The following is a 15,219-nucleotide window of genomic DNA, read 5'->3' as shown; positions in this document are numbered from 1 at the left end:
GCAAGTGATATGCAAGCCTCTGCTTCCAAGTCTTGTGAAGAACCATCCTTCACCTGTACTTGGGAGGAGGACCCAGAAGAGGAGGTGCAGATGGAGCAATCTGTTTAGCCTGGGCAGGGGGAAAACCAGGAATATTCTTGCTCTCCCCTTTACAGATCACTTTTGAAAATCCCACTTGTTCTGAACAATGTCCCAGGCAAGGAGCAGGCAGAACACAGCACCAGATGAGAGCCACATGCTACAATCTAGTGGTGAAAATCTTTCCTGTGTCTCTGCATCTCTCCTGCAGGGCACCTGAATACCAGAGGTTCATGAGCATTTGCAAAGGATTTACTTTCTCAGCATGATCATTCCTGAGATTAGGACAGAAACGTAACAGTAACATAAATTTCGGCTGTCCCCTTGTTACCTCCTCATGCACCTCAGGATTCTTCAGGATCTTCTCAGTTGTTGACACAGAAGTTCTTCCCCTTTAAAAGGGCGGAAAAATATGGTTTGTTACTCTCTTCACCAGGTTGTGAGATATAAAGAACTCTTGAGAGGATCATCTCCTCTATCCCAATAAAGCAGCTATAGCACTAGCCAAGAGCCTGTGTCTTTTAATCTGCTTCATTAGCTGCATTTTGGAAATTTTCAGGGCTTTTGCAGCTGGGAGGTGGCTAAAACAGTGCATGGATTTTGCAGCCGCAGCACCCATGGAAAGAAGACTTGACATAGATGCTGGCAGTCATGGGTGAACCTTCTTTCAGAGGAAATGGAGATGTGCTGGGAAACTCCCAAGAGAGCAAAAGAATTCTTCCAGACAGTCAGGTGGAGCAGCCTGCTGGCTCCATCAACCTGACGGACTTGGCAGCCTCTCCTGCTCCAGCTGGCCAGGATCCTGAAGTCTGCAAAGCCAAAGGCAGAATTACTGAATTATTGGGAGAAAACAGCTGCATAAGCTTATACAGTGATACACACACACACACACACATATATCCACACTCATACATTTATATGTATCATGGAGTAAGAAGCACCTCCTTTAGTAAGCTTGCAGGATATATGAACTCCTAGCAGGACTTAAACCCGGTACCTTATCCTATAATGACTAAGATGGTCTCTGTGTTGGGCATGTTAGCTCTGCAGGAGAGCACCAACATCTTCCTGGAAGAGATTTAAAGATGTACTTTTATTAGCTTTTGTAGAAGCAGCACTGCCTAAAAGCTCCTTTCTGAAGCTTGCCCAACAGAGGAACCCAGGGAATGTGAGGCTAAGTCTGAGTAAAAGTCTTTCTGTAGCAGAGGCCAAATCCCACTTCCAGCTCCAGTCTGGGTGCCAGGCTTGCTTGCTAGGCTCTCGACTTCTTCAGCCCAGAGCAGAGTTCCTGCTTACGTCAGCAGTAGTTGGCCAAGAGGAAAAGAGAACAATACAGCCTTTATAGATTAACAATATTTCAATTTACTATAAATTATGCTGTATATAATATGGCTCAGAGGAGTAATTTGTCATTCTTTGGGATCCTCGCTTTCTTTCCCTTCCTTCTCCACCTTCCCCTTTTCACTTCTTTCCCCTTCCACTTCTATCTTGTTACCTCCTTCTCTCTCCTTTCTGCATTTCCTCCCTTCCAACAGATCCCACTATTGCTCTGATGGCTCCATTCCAATCCTTACCTCTGTATTATCTGCTAAAACCAATAAATCAATGACAGCAGAACATTTAAGTAGAGATGTATTCCAGTGTCCTGGAAAGGGATGCATAGAGCAAAGACAGCAGGACTTGAGGGGCAGGAGGACTGCGATATGCCAGAAGAGTTACAAACAGGAAAGGCCTGAGGTACAGGCGTTTTGAGGCCACACCTTGAATACTGTGTTCAGTTTTGGGCCTCTCGCTACAAGAAGGACATTGAGGTGCTGGAGCGTGTCCAGAGAAGGGCAATGAAGCTGGTGAAGGGTCTGGAGCTCAAGTCTCATGAGGAACAGTTGAGGGAACTGGGGTTGTTTAGACTGGAGAAGAGGAGGCTGAGGGGAGACCTTATCACTCTCTACAACTACCTGAAAGGAGGTTGTAGTGAGGTGGGTGTTGGTCTCTTCTCCCAAGTTACTAGTGATAGGATGAGAGGAAATGGCTGCAAGTTGTATCGGGGAGGCTTAGGTTGGATATTAGGAAAAATTTCTTCACCAAAAGGGTTTTCAAGCATTGTAATGGGCTGCCCAGGGAAGTGGTTGAGTCACTGTCCCTGGAAGTGTTTAAAAGATGTGTAGATGTGGTCCTTAGGGACATGGTTTAGTGGTGGACTTGGCATTGCTAGGTTAATGGTTGGACTCCATGATCTTAAAGGTCTTTTCCAACCCAAATGATTCTATGATTCTATACATACATTTGTACAGGCAAAGGAGAGAACTCACCCCCAGCACTGGCTGAAAGAATTCTCTACGCATTTCTGCTTGGAACTGTCAGTCCAAGAAAAATTATATTTCATAGTCAGAAGGAGAAAAATAGAAAAGTGTTTCATCTTCGGAGTGTTGGATATTTGCTCTTATCTGGAATGAGTGTGTGTGTGTACATGTGTATGTACGTCACTGTTGTTATTTTATTACAGAGTGCTGTTATGAAACTTCCCTTCCCATTTTGCATAAATCTTCCTTTTGAGACATGTGGTCACCAGTTTAGGGAATATTTACTGTTAAGTGCCTCAGTTTTTGCAGACCCAACTTTTCCTTTTCTTGGTTCCATTCTCATGACTACTTAGCATAACCAGAGCCTTTGCCACAGAGGTCCCAGACATTGCTCTTAAAAAAATTATCCTGACCAAAATTGGTGCTTTGGCATCTGTGAACTGCTAAACATCATCACAAAGCAGCAATTAGGCTGTAAGTTATTTGCAATCTTCGACTCTTCAAACCTTAATATTTAGGTCACGTGGAAGAGTGTAGTTATGGGCACAAAAACAGCACTCACAGGTTGTCATATTTGTTCCAACTCATCTTTGGTTCCCTTCCAAAAGCCAGCCTCCCAGCTGATATTGTGTGCTCCTCACCTTACATGGATGCCTGCTCAAGGAAGGAGAAAACCCTTCTCCACAACAAATAAAGGCCTTGCTCAATTCACTCCAGAACTTGAACCTCCAACACTCAGGAGTCAAACAATTCTAGCACTGAAAAGGCCCAAGTTCCCCATGGACTGGCCATATGTGACACCAAGGAGCTGCCTCTCCCAAGCCAGGGCCCAGAAGATACCAAGCAACCTAACTCACAAACCCAGTTACACTCCTGTCTAGGTACCACAAAGTAGCCCTTGTCTTGTTAAGTTCTTGTCAAGTTCTCATCCTTTCAGAAAACTCCCTTGAGCTCATCCCTTGTGTTCTTCTGATCCATGCCAGCCCACGTTCCCCTTTGCTCTTTCCCAGTCACTCAGGGCAATAGTTCTACACCCCTCATCATGCATAAGGACATGCTTCCAGGTCCCAGAGGAAAGCACAAAGACACACGGACTTCCTAGTATTAAAGGTATTCTGCAAAGCATGGGAAACCTTCAGGACAGTCAGAAGAGAGTACGACAGAGAAGATAAAACCCACAGTCTGTATTTCCAGGGCCACGAGTATACCAAAAGGCTCTTCAACATCTCTCCTTTCCTTGGGGTTTGGCCACCTGTGCTACAGGCCAGCTCTGATACAGTGCAACTGCAAGCTGGGATCAGACTGTTGTGAAAAACAATGTGAAATAACTGCAAGAAGCCTCTCCAGGGCATTTCCCCACTTCATGCAGGAGCTGTCTTTAAACTCTCGCCCTTGCCCTTGGTCTTTGCCTCAGATACTTTGTAGGTCTGCCTGTGCTCATACACCTTGTTGATCGTGATGCTGGATGTGGGGGTGAGAGGTGTTCCCTATTGACCCTGAAAGCAATCAGATCCGGGAGCTGGTGCCCAGGTCCTCCTTGCTGTGCACTTACCTTACTTGCTGAACACCAGGATGGGCAATTTAAGCAGCCACACTGGTTGCCATCACAAGTGGGTGAAGATCTTGTCCTTCAGGCCATATTCTCAGGTTGGAATTGACCCCAGACAGAACTGTTCACGACACAAGCCACCTTACAACTTCTCCAGGACAGGGGCAAGCTGAAGATCAGAATGCTGCCATTTAGAAGACAAAAACAGGGAACCAGGTCTAAATAAAATCAAAGGGAACTTAATTTCACCCTTATTCCTCCTAAAATTATTGGGCTTTTTGTGCCAATGTTAAATTTTGACATCATGTTTCCTTTCTTTACAATTTTTTGTTCAGCATAAAGTGATACAAGAGCACAGAAACCTACTATGAGGATTGGAGATAATAAAAGCCTTTCTCAATCATCTGTTTCAGAGCAGGTCTCTATCTATCCCCCAGTTTTCACTTGCTGGAAAGTTACCCAGCCATGTGTTTGCAATTAAAGTCTCAGTTCCTCACAGGCTCATGGCAAATAGTCTGCTTCACCTGGGTCACATCTCTAAAGGGAATTCCCCCAGAATGGATTTGCAGGACATATTCGGTGGCAGCTCTGACATAGGTATTAGCCATAATGGAATCCATGTCAATTATGAGTTCATCCATTCATTTTTCTGTCCAGGCCTCCCACTCAAATTTCAGAGATCTCCTTCTAAAATGCAATTTGACCCATTTTGGAATGGAGAGAGTTCCTTAGTCACTCCATTTGAGACCAATTAGGCTGTTTGATTTGGGATCCTTTATCCCTCAGCGCTCTTAGCCTGTCTGTTCCAATAAATGTTGCAAAAAATCCCAGTGTCTGAAATCCCTGCATGCTTCACGGACCCTGTTTCCTACCCAGTAACTGCACTCCCTTTACTCCTCTTTCACCGACCTGAGTCAATCACAGACTCTGGGTTACTTTGTGCGTACCAGCTCCATCTCCTTGAACTGCCCTTCAACTCTGTGCCTGCAGAGGCCATGAGGAATGAGGAGGCATGATTGACTTGTAATGCTTTCTCCTGGCTTAAAAGCTCGAAGCAATCTCTTTCACGGCTAACCCACAATGCGAACATGCTCTCAGAGTTCACTTTTAATTGACCTCCCTGATTTGCTTGAAATACTGATCAAATCATAACTGCTTCCTTTCCAACCATCCGATGGACAGTCCAGTCAGCCCATGAGTTTGGGGAGAATTCCAGCTTTCAAATCAAGGAGCAATCACAGATTTGCAGTGATTACTGGAGCTCAAGGCTTTTGGTTTATATGTTGTTTCCAGATGTTTCCAGCCCCTCACATCCCTGTAGAACAAGTCAGTGGTACGGATTCAAGGCTGATAACAGAAAGAAGGTCGCAGGTTATGAGAAGACATCTAACTGCTTTAATCCAACAGTTTTTAGAGTTCTCCACAACTCCAAACCAGAACAGCCTGCAAGGTTTGTGAAATAAGGGTGCACCCACAGTACAGAAATAATTTAAACCTAATATAATGTAAACTTTGATTGAGGAATGAGCCTGAGCACATATTTAACTGTCATCACAAAGAAGACGGCTTTCCTCATTAGGGGCCCAGATGAATTGTTACAGTAAGTCCAAGACCTATTAGAGGAGAAGAGCTGGAATTGGCTTTTCCCCCCCGAACCTCCAGGAATGATCCTGAACTTTCGGTGAGAGAGGTTTGTTTCAGAATTCAAACCTGAACCTGACTCTGCAGTTGGCTGCTCGCCCCTCTTCCACGCAGCAGACCTAGCCCAGCTGAAGGCCTCCACGGCCTTCTGCTATACAGGGAGTTCAAAACTCAGATCTGGATTTCGCAGCCTGGGATCATCTCTGACTTTCCCGGCTTCAGAACAGCAATTCCATTTGCTTTACATCACTTGCCTGTTTGCTTGGGGGAAAGAAAAAATACAAAAAAAACCCCCCCAAACAGTAACAATCCAAAAGACAGCAACACTGTCCCAGCAACATTCCTCCTCACAGAGCAAGGAAGAAGACAATTAAGCCCAGCAGTACCCACATCCTTAGCCCTTTGGGCCCCACAGCATTTTCTCTCTTTTTCCTCTGTCTTTGTTTTGGGGTTTTAATTTCAATTTTTATCACTTTGGCTGGTGCTGCCTGAGAGGCAGGGGACCTCGGTGCTGTCCTTGAAGTGTTTACTCAAGATTGGAGCACACCCAAGAGGTGGTTTTCAAGGCTCCTGCAAGCCTCTGAAACCCCACACTCCATGCATGTTTTGCAGAGGAGGGTGGCTGCAGTTGGCTCTGTAGAATTTGCCCTTGGGGACAGGTTTGCCTGCCAGCAATGGAGAGGTGCTGGGAGTAAAACACATCATCTTCATCTTATTCCTTTGTTGGACCCACTCTGGTATTTGGCTGTGGAGAAGTTGTTGTGCTGCAAGCTAGGCTCTGCTGCTATTCTGCATGATGTCCAGGCTCCCAGCAGCACACAGTAACAGCGCTCCTTAGGTTTCCTGAGCCTAAAGCATTGCCTCCTTCAGGGGCTCTCCCTGCACATCCGGAACCCAGGAGCTCTGATACACCCCATGGAAACCAGACCCCCAGGCCTCTGTCTCATGCTCATGCTACTAATCAAAGCACATATATCCCCACCCCTGAAGCCCTGTAGGAGCTCTAAGTTAGAGATCACCTCTGCAGTGACACCTGACAGTCAAAGCTTATGATGTGCAGGCTTTCCAAAACTTTTAGCACTGCTACTTTTCATGGTAGGTTGCATAAAACCTATAGATAGATCTAAATAAAGCAATACAGTGTTCAGCGCATCCCCATACTCCTTGCCATCACCATTCTTGCACAACCTCTTGAACTTGAGTCAAGGCCTGTGGACTATTCAGAGTTGTCCTCCTATGCAGGACTCCTTCACACCAGGGAATTTGTCCTGCAAACAGCTTCATCCTGCTTTTCTTCATTTTAACCTTGGTGGTTCTTCACTGAATGCCCTCTGTTTCCTTCCTAAAGCCTTCTCCTCAGTTTCTCTTCATTACCGCCTGCCTTCCTTTTTTTTCTGGTCCTCCATCTCATGAGATTTTTCCATGATTTTGAATTCCTCTGCTCTTCCAGAGTGTGTAGAAACATTTTATATTGGTGATAAGGTAATACATTGAAAATAAACTTCTCATAGTTAAGCTATATTGATAGATATATAAGCACACATGTTCCATTTTGACACTGATTTTCTGAAATATTAAAAAACATAACCAAATTCATTTCATATTGGAAAATATGAAATTTCAGAATACTAAAAAACTGTGGAAACAGAACTTTCTCGCATTATAAAAATATTTCATTTTTTGAAAGATGGGGTTTTCTTTGCTTTTCTTTTCTCCAGAAAAAATACTCAGAACAGGTACTTTATAATGTTTGCACAAAAAATAACATGTCTTGTTTAAAAATCTTCTAATGAAAAATGTCCAGTAGGTCCTGGAGCTGGGTTCATTCCATGGTCACAATCTCTATTGATGGTGGTGAGGTTAGTTATGCTTGGTAAGAGATACAATGAAGAACTAACAAACATCCTTTCTGTTCTGTGCTTGTCCCAGCTTTCCTCCACTGCAGGCACCCCTCTGCGCTCTGATCTCTTGGTAGGAGGGAACGCAGTATTTGTTATTGGTTTCGCACCGACCATGGAGCCTCATTTCTTACGCAGCCTCCCAGGGCAGAACCGGGTTCTTATGTGCAAATGAAATATGGCTCTGTTGGTGCATGCTGACGGGCCCTCTCCATGGGCAGCTTGCAAGGAAACTCACCCGTGGCATTCTGGCACCATTCTGAGCCCATTACCTCTGCTCCTGCTGCTTCTGCTTCCTCTGGCATTTTCAATGTTACCGTGGAATGAGGAGTGAGCCCCAGAAGAGGCGCATACCTAGAAACACGGCACTTGTCCCACTGCTGCTAATACTTACTGACACTTGGTTTTCCACACCTCCACATAGGTGAATTAAGCTTTCTTTGTTGGGCAGAAGGGCTCAAGCCCAACCATCAGAGTGAATGGAAACCGAATTCTGGTGATATTTGGATACGAGGCTGGAGCTGCACCTTTGATACTGCAGCTTAAACCCGTCTGCAGAACAATCTTGGATCTCTTCCCACTGCAGTTTTCTGTGCTGCCAAACGTCAGCATTAAATCAGGAGGCAGCACGAAAAGGAAGAGAAGAAAGGAAGAGAACAGAACAAGAAGTGTGTTTTTACTGGTTTTCTAGGTTTTGTTAGTCTTTCAGGTGCAGTTGTCTCATTGTGCTAGAAATTTTTCCGTAATCAGAAGGGAATATGATCTTGAAAAATAGAAAATCTGAGAGGCTTGAGTAATCACAATCAATGACTAGTGCCTCATGAATAGCCCCAAACCTGATAATCCATCTCTAGTTAGCAACATCAGGATCTGTAACATTTCCCCATCACATCAGTGAAAAATGTTTCCTGTTTGCAGAGCAAACTTGCATCCCTGAGGTAAGAAGCACATTGTAATGCAAGGGTTGTGAAACATTTGTCAGCAACCTCTCTTTTATATAGAAATCAGCACGTCGCAGCAAAGGTCACATCATCTTGCTGAAAAACAAAGTGATTAATGACACTGATAAGTAATAATTAAAAAATACTCATTGAAGAGGACTGAGAGCTGTTCTTGACTTGGGTAGGCTATTGCCCAGTTGGATCAAAATTATCTCGGATGTTCTTTGGGGATGCAGCAAGGTACAGGGGGGTCCTAGCCTTTGAATGAAGCTCTATGGCTCTATTGTAACAACAAAACATCACAGAAGTAATCATATCTCAGCAAGAGCTCCAGACCTCTGGCCAGAAACACTAAAAATCCTGAGCACCGAGGGTCAAATTTCCACAGTCACCTTGAATCAGCCTGACTCTGCTTCCACTGCAAAATCAGTCACTGGTGGTAGAAAGAACAGCCTGTGCTGAAAATCCCCTCTCTCAGATTTATTTCAGACTGCTATGAAATGCTTCTTCAACTTGCACATCAGCCTAAACATCCATCTTCAGAAATGGCTTTGTTCTCCATTCAAACTTTGCTTCCCAGCCATCAGAGACACAGGAGAAAAGTGGTCTTTGGTCACCCCAGCCAAGAGTTTGGCTCAAAACAGATTCCTTACTCTACCACGAGGCCCAAGAAATGTCAGCGAACGCACCATGCCTGAGTTCCTGATCTCACTTGCTGGTGCAAGTCATTGGGAGCCCACTGCTTTCTTTGGGCCAGGATTTCACACGTTGTATTTAGCTACCACTGACTTCAAAGGCCATTCCTCTCAATGTCAGGACTAAAGCTGTCCTAAAGAAGCCATGAGCAGCGCTTCGGAAACTCAGAAATCTCAGCCTTTGCAAGACTAGCAGAGAAATTTTCCCTCAGTAACAAACCCCTTAGCATCTTTTGTTTTGGAAAGTATGAAAATGTTTCCATATAAATTTTTCCGAAATGCAGCCCTCAGGATTCTCACTTTGCCCTGATGCTAAGAAATCCCTCTGCTCACCCCAGAAAGAGAAAAAAAAAGGATGGCTCATGGAGTATCTGAAAGATGGCAGCATCCTCAGGCATCCTTAGCCTTGGGGTAGAAAGCTAAGCCTTGTTATCCCTGTTTTGATCCCAGGTTCCCAGGGCTTCTTGCCAGGTTGCTGGGGGTCTGGCATCTCTGGGGGGTTTGTCTGGATTCTGGGGCAACACTCCAGGTGTCTGTGGGCTTCCCATCCCACAGCAGGATTGAACACAGCACAGGGGCCCCAAGCCCTGAAAAAGAATGCAGCCAGCTGGCAGGAGAGCAGGCCGCAGTCCCGCAGACTTGTGGCTGAGTCTGGGCTCACCAAAACAGAACCACTCTTCAGAAGGATTTCAGCAATGACGAAGGAAAGCTTTCCATTAGAAATATCCCAGACAGTCCCAACCTGGAGGCAGCATGGTGCTCTGGCAAGGTGGAAAAGTCCTCTGAGCAGCCCAGCAGCTACGCCGTGAAAGCACAAGGCTTTCAGGAGTAGCTCAGGAGCTCAGTGTTGCTGGGCAGATTGGGACCCTTTCCAACCAGCTTGCTGCCTACCAAAGCCCTGGGGTTAGCTATTGAGTTATTCTGGCTCCCTCCATACCTCTCTGCAGAGATGCTCCTGCTTAGGAAATGAGTCACACCTTACAGAGAGGCAGAGAAACCCTCCAGAGGTGCCTGTCTGTGTGTTGACTCAGAAGGAAGGAGATTGCATATGTCTGCCAACACTAAATGTCTTAACCAGGGCCTGCGTTGGGGCAGTGGGCTCACGCTGTGCTGACCCCAGGCGAGCATAGGGTGCCTGGCCCATCCAGCCCACAGCGTAACAGCTTTTTCTCCCTCCAGCGTTTTCACACCTCCCCGTTTGCCTGCACCTCAGCATGTGCTCACACATAAACAGCACGGATGGCGGGTGGGTCCCCCAATTACGAACAGGGACAGACTCACAGTTTGAGCTCATCACAGATGGCCTCCACGCTCTCTTAACAACAAGGAGAGCATGTGGGCGGCAGCCACCATGTAGGGAAGGGAGTTTGCTTCCCAAAACCCATAGCTATCCAACAAAAAATGACAGGCCAGGAACCCCTCCAGGCATCTCGGGTGGGTTTTTAATGCAACATTCGGGCAGAATCTTTGTTCCAGGTTTTGCTTTGAGTTGATTTCTTAAGCACATACACATCCAAGCCTGGGCCTCCAGCCCCCCAGCTTGTGCAAGAGCTCTTTTGTATGTAAAGCCGTAATATCTATGTCGCAGAACTCTTCTGTACCATACAGTGGACTCCGCACAACGCCTGACAGAAAGAAATAGTACAAAATCTGTTGATAGATCATCTGTGGAAGGCCTGAACTCCAGCCAAGACAGATAAAAATAAAAGAAATTAAAATAGTTGTGTGTGTGTGTCTGTGTGTGTGTGTGCGCGCACTTTATGAAGGGAACATTTATATTTTTAAACTAGGAGTAATTGTATTCTGTATCTGAAATGGCATCTGAAAGTGATTTAGTGGAACAATGTGGTTTCTGATTGGTGCTTGAACTAGTTCCAGAACATTTTTTATAATAAGCATCATAAAGATCCCAATTATCTGATCCTTTTTCCTAACACGGTCAGAGAGGATGTTTCCAAAGAAACGGCTTTTGGGTTGTTTTTTTTTTTTTCATTTGTGGCACTGATTCTGCAAACATTTACATACATGCTTAATCTTGTGAGTAGCCCCAGAGAAGTGAACCACGGCAGCCCTCAGCAGCAAAGCTAATCAGAGAGTAAACTACTAATGTACAGATTTGCTAATCAGGGCAATCCATAGACTTTTAGGGAAAGGTCTGCTTGTTATTCCGAGAGCTGTTCAGGATGCATTTACGATTCAATAAAGGAGGCCCCAGCATTACCAAAATAATTACTTACTCAAACAAGCCTGTAAAACTCAAGGACTGCCCCAAGTAAAAGGAGGCTTCCCCCCCTTCAGTTTAATAACATAAATCTAGTGAAATGCATCTTGCTGCCATAAAATCAGTTCTACATGCCTTAGAAACCATTGATTTACTAAGTGGGCAGGGAGGTCAGATCCTGCTAGGAACTCAGAGGCCTGCACATATGGAGAGAAGTTTTAAATCTGAAAGTTTTGTCCACCCACAGAAATGGAAAGCAGTTCATATCTTACTCTGTAACTCCGCTCGCCAAAATAAGACACATAAAAGCAACAGGCAATGCTACAGATTAAAATGGAGCCATTTTGATGATCACTCAGTAAAGGGGATAAATAACAACCCTAAAACCCACTGTCTGTTCCAGGGGAGCTTGTCCCTGCCTGCAAAACTGGCTTTACATTGGCAGCATCCCCCTCGTGCTGGGACCCTGCAGGAGGGCTGGCTGTCACATCCTGGCTGTTGCCTTTCCGAAGCAGCCCTCACCAGACTGCAGGCACAACTCCAGCACCACGCAGCACCCCAGACCTCCCGCCATGAGCGCTGCAGGGCAAGGCCAGGCATGGATCAGGATGGCCGCAGTTATGTAAGGGCAGCAGGCTGGTAGGAGCGGCAAGAGGGCCTGCTATAGGACAGATGATTTCTTCCTGACAGAGACAAGAGTCTCTCCCTTCTTAGAAACACCTTTCACCCTGCAAAAAAAAAGCCCTTCTTTCCTGAACTAATTGGCTTTGGCCAGGTCCTTCCTGCCACACACCACAACAGGGGAACCACAGGTCATCCTGGACACAGGTGACTCTCTCTCCTTTCAAACACCACCTCGATTTCCCTCTGTTTTGACCAACAGAGGGTTTCATGTGCTGCAGAGGACAGTTGGTTGCCACTCCAATACCCACATGTGTTAACTAAGAACCTGAAGAGGTTCTTGTGTTAAATAGGGCTGAGTATGACACCACCTTCAGGGTCCTCTTTCTCCACCTTGTGCTTGACTGGAAGAAGGAAACTGTCCTCTAGGTAGCAAAGAATAACTATCAAAGAAGAAATATCCAAGAAGAGAGGAAGGGAAACCGCTAGGCAGTTGTCCTTGTTCAGACTAGCTATAGTTATGGGAAGGTGTGAGGGATTAAGCAACCTGCTCAGCCTCATGCAGCAGGGCAGCCAGAGCTCCAGCAGTGGGTTTGCATTTGTAGTCAAGAGGAATAGGAAAACAGCTTTAAAAAATGCCAGCTGGCTGCTTGTGTGTATGAGCTGATAGAGACCATAAACCACTCCTCACAACACTGTCCCACACCTCACACTGAAGCCTACTGTGGTTTTGCAGTACTTCCCCCCTACCCTGCACCCACCTCACCTGTAAAATCTTGTCAGAGCAATCCTGGAAGGTGCTCAACCCATGTAGTCCCCAGCACTATGCAAGGGTAATCAGCCTGAGTGTTTGGGTGGACCTGGAAGTGTCACCTAACTGCAGCAGCCACCTCGCTATCAGGCTGCCCCTGGTTCCTTGGATCATATTCTGATGATGTGTGAACACAGAGGTGGCCAAAAATAAATAACAGAAGATGCCTTACTCCCCTGAGCACTGAGGCTCCCATGCCAAGAAACATTCTCTCTTCTTGCTGCCTCTTTTTGTGGTGGTTTTCCTGAGACTGAAAAGGCTCCTCCACTGCAGAAAATGCAAAAAAATTCCTGCTGACCTCAGCATTGAGTTTCATCTTTTTGAAGCTTTGTTGCGCCTCTAAGATAATTTATGAGGTGTCAGGATTTTCCGACCACAAATGTCTTGGACAAAAACCGTTTTTACACTACAGATGCCATGAAAGAGAAGCAATTTCAGCCTGTTTTTTTTACAGCACTGTCTGTGTCCACAAAGAAGCATGGGTTCAGAGCTCCTGGAGATTATTTGTGTAAGAGTTGTCCGGGCCAGCGCTCCACTGAGACTCAGGCTGGGTCTGATTCCCCACCTTTGCCTCATTGCCCTGATCTTCTCTGTTGGGAGGGGAACTCCCATTTCCTGGTGCTGTGCCATGAAAACACGAGCTTGCCAAGTTATTCTCTGTATGTTTGTATGTGTGCGTATGTGTCGAACAAGCCAGAAGTACCAGAAGTAAAAAGATCCATTAACAAACCACATTTTGCAACATCCACAAGGATCCCCAGATTTCTTGTCTGTGGATTTCTCTTCCCCGTGCTTTAGATTTTCGAGGGGAAAAAGGAAACCAACAAAAACCCTGAAGAACCCAGCTTAGCCGCTTCTAATCCAATATGCACCTCAGTCTCCATGAAAGCGTTCTTGGGACGAGAGCAGTATTTCCCTTGGCTGGGATGCCCAGCCTCCTGGCTCCTCCAGAGCTGCAGAGCTGTAGACATTCCGCTGAGTAGTTTGCAGCCCTGCCTGCCAGGAAAACCCAGTGTCTCCATGGAGAACTCTCAGCGGAGGAGTTTGATACTCAATCAGGGATGGAAAAGAAGGGAGTTTATGCCTCCTTGAGACCAATCCCTTCCCTAAACAAAAATTTAAAAGCAAGAGGAAAAAGAAGAAAAGGCATCATATTCTTACAGACATGGGCTCAGACACCCCAGTAGTATTGGTGTATGGTGTATTGCTTTGTGTCAGGATGGGCCCAAGTCACGGAGGCTTGGGCCAAATGTCTGTTTTGGTCAGTGGGAGTCTATCAGTTTTGGATCAGGCCTAATATTTGGATCTGGAGTTGAACTTCCAAAAGTCTGGGCATGCTTGCATCTTCTGGTGAGGGGGGCTCAGCTTGGCCCAGCTTTAAGATAGGAACCAGCTGCAAATGTAGGCCTCCAAACATGTTCTAGGAAAGAGGTTATAAAAGAGCCCCTTCTTGCTCAACACATTTATTCCCTGTGGGCCAGATTCCGACATCTTCATTAACATTGAGCAGAACCTCGCTCCAAGGGCAGTTACGTTGATTTGAATGGGGCTATTCAAGGAGTCAGCAAGTACCTAATGTCAGCAAGGGTAGCACCATCTAAGGGTCACATCTGTTTGCTTCATTGACATAAATGAGTTTTTTCTCCTTCCCGCTATTACCACACACTGCTATAGAAAAAGCACATTGGGTTCCTTTCTTCCTGGCACCTCTTCAGCAAAATGCTGGTTGCAGATTATTCCTTACTGGTAATATTGTGAGAAGCAAAAAGAGCAGGAGCTCAGCTTATAGCTTTGACAGTTAGAAAAACCCTCCTGTGATAAAAGGAAGCTGTGATGAGAAGGTCAGAGTTCCTTCCTGAGCATTGCTCTATTCTCCTTATGTCTGCTTTCCCTCCCAGAGTGAAAAATAGTGCCTGCATGTGAAGGCAGAAGGATGTTACTGCCTACCTATACCTTTTTGTAGCCATCCCTTCCTAGAGGTCATTCTGCTGTGAGCCACAGTCATACTTAGTCACTTCAAATACTAAGTCTGCTGTTTTGTATCACTTTGACAGAAACAGGTAAGGGACCACTCCTGTGATTGCTGATAGAGGCAACTAGCCTTCTAGCATAATGCCTGAGATGGGCAGGATGTATCTGCCTCATGAATTGCCTGTCTCGCTACCTTGAGTTCTGAGAGATCTCTGAAAACTAACTTTGAACTGGGCACTTGGGGTATTAGACAGCTGAATGAATCCCAGATTTAGACAATTAGGTGTACCTGATTCACACGACTTGGAAGTTATGCTCCTAACTCACATTCACACTTTTGAAAACCTCACTTCCAACACCCAACACCTGCACATTTTATTTTCTTCCTTCCAGGACAGTGACCACCTCTTGGCCCTACCTGTTTCAGAGATGACTAATTGCAGAAGTGCAAAGCAAAGCAAAATTTACCTCCTCTGGATTTTCACACCATTTT

Source organism: Phalacrocorax carbo, chromosome 6 (assembly GCF_963921805.1).
Source record: "Phalacrocorax carbo chromosome 6, bPhaCar2.1, whole genome shotgun sequence".
Taxonomy (NCBI): Eukaryota; Metazoa; Chordata; class Aves; order Suliformes; family Phalacrocoracidae; genus Phalacrocorax; species Phalacrocorax carbo.
The sequence above is the reverse complement of the archived record's forward strand: the minus strand, read 5'-3'. Positions refer to the sequence as shown.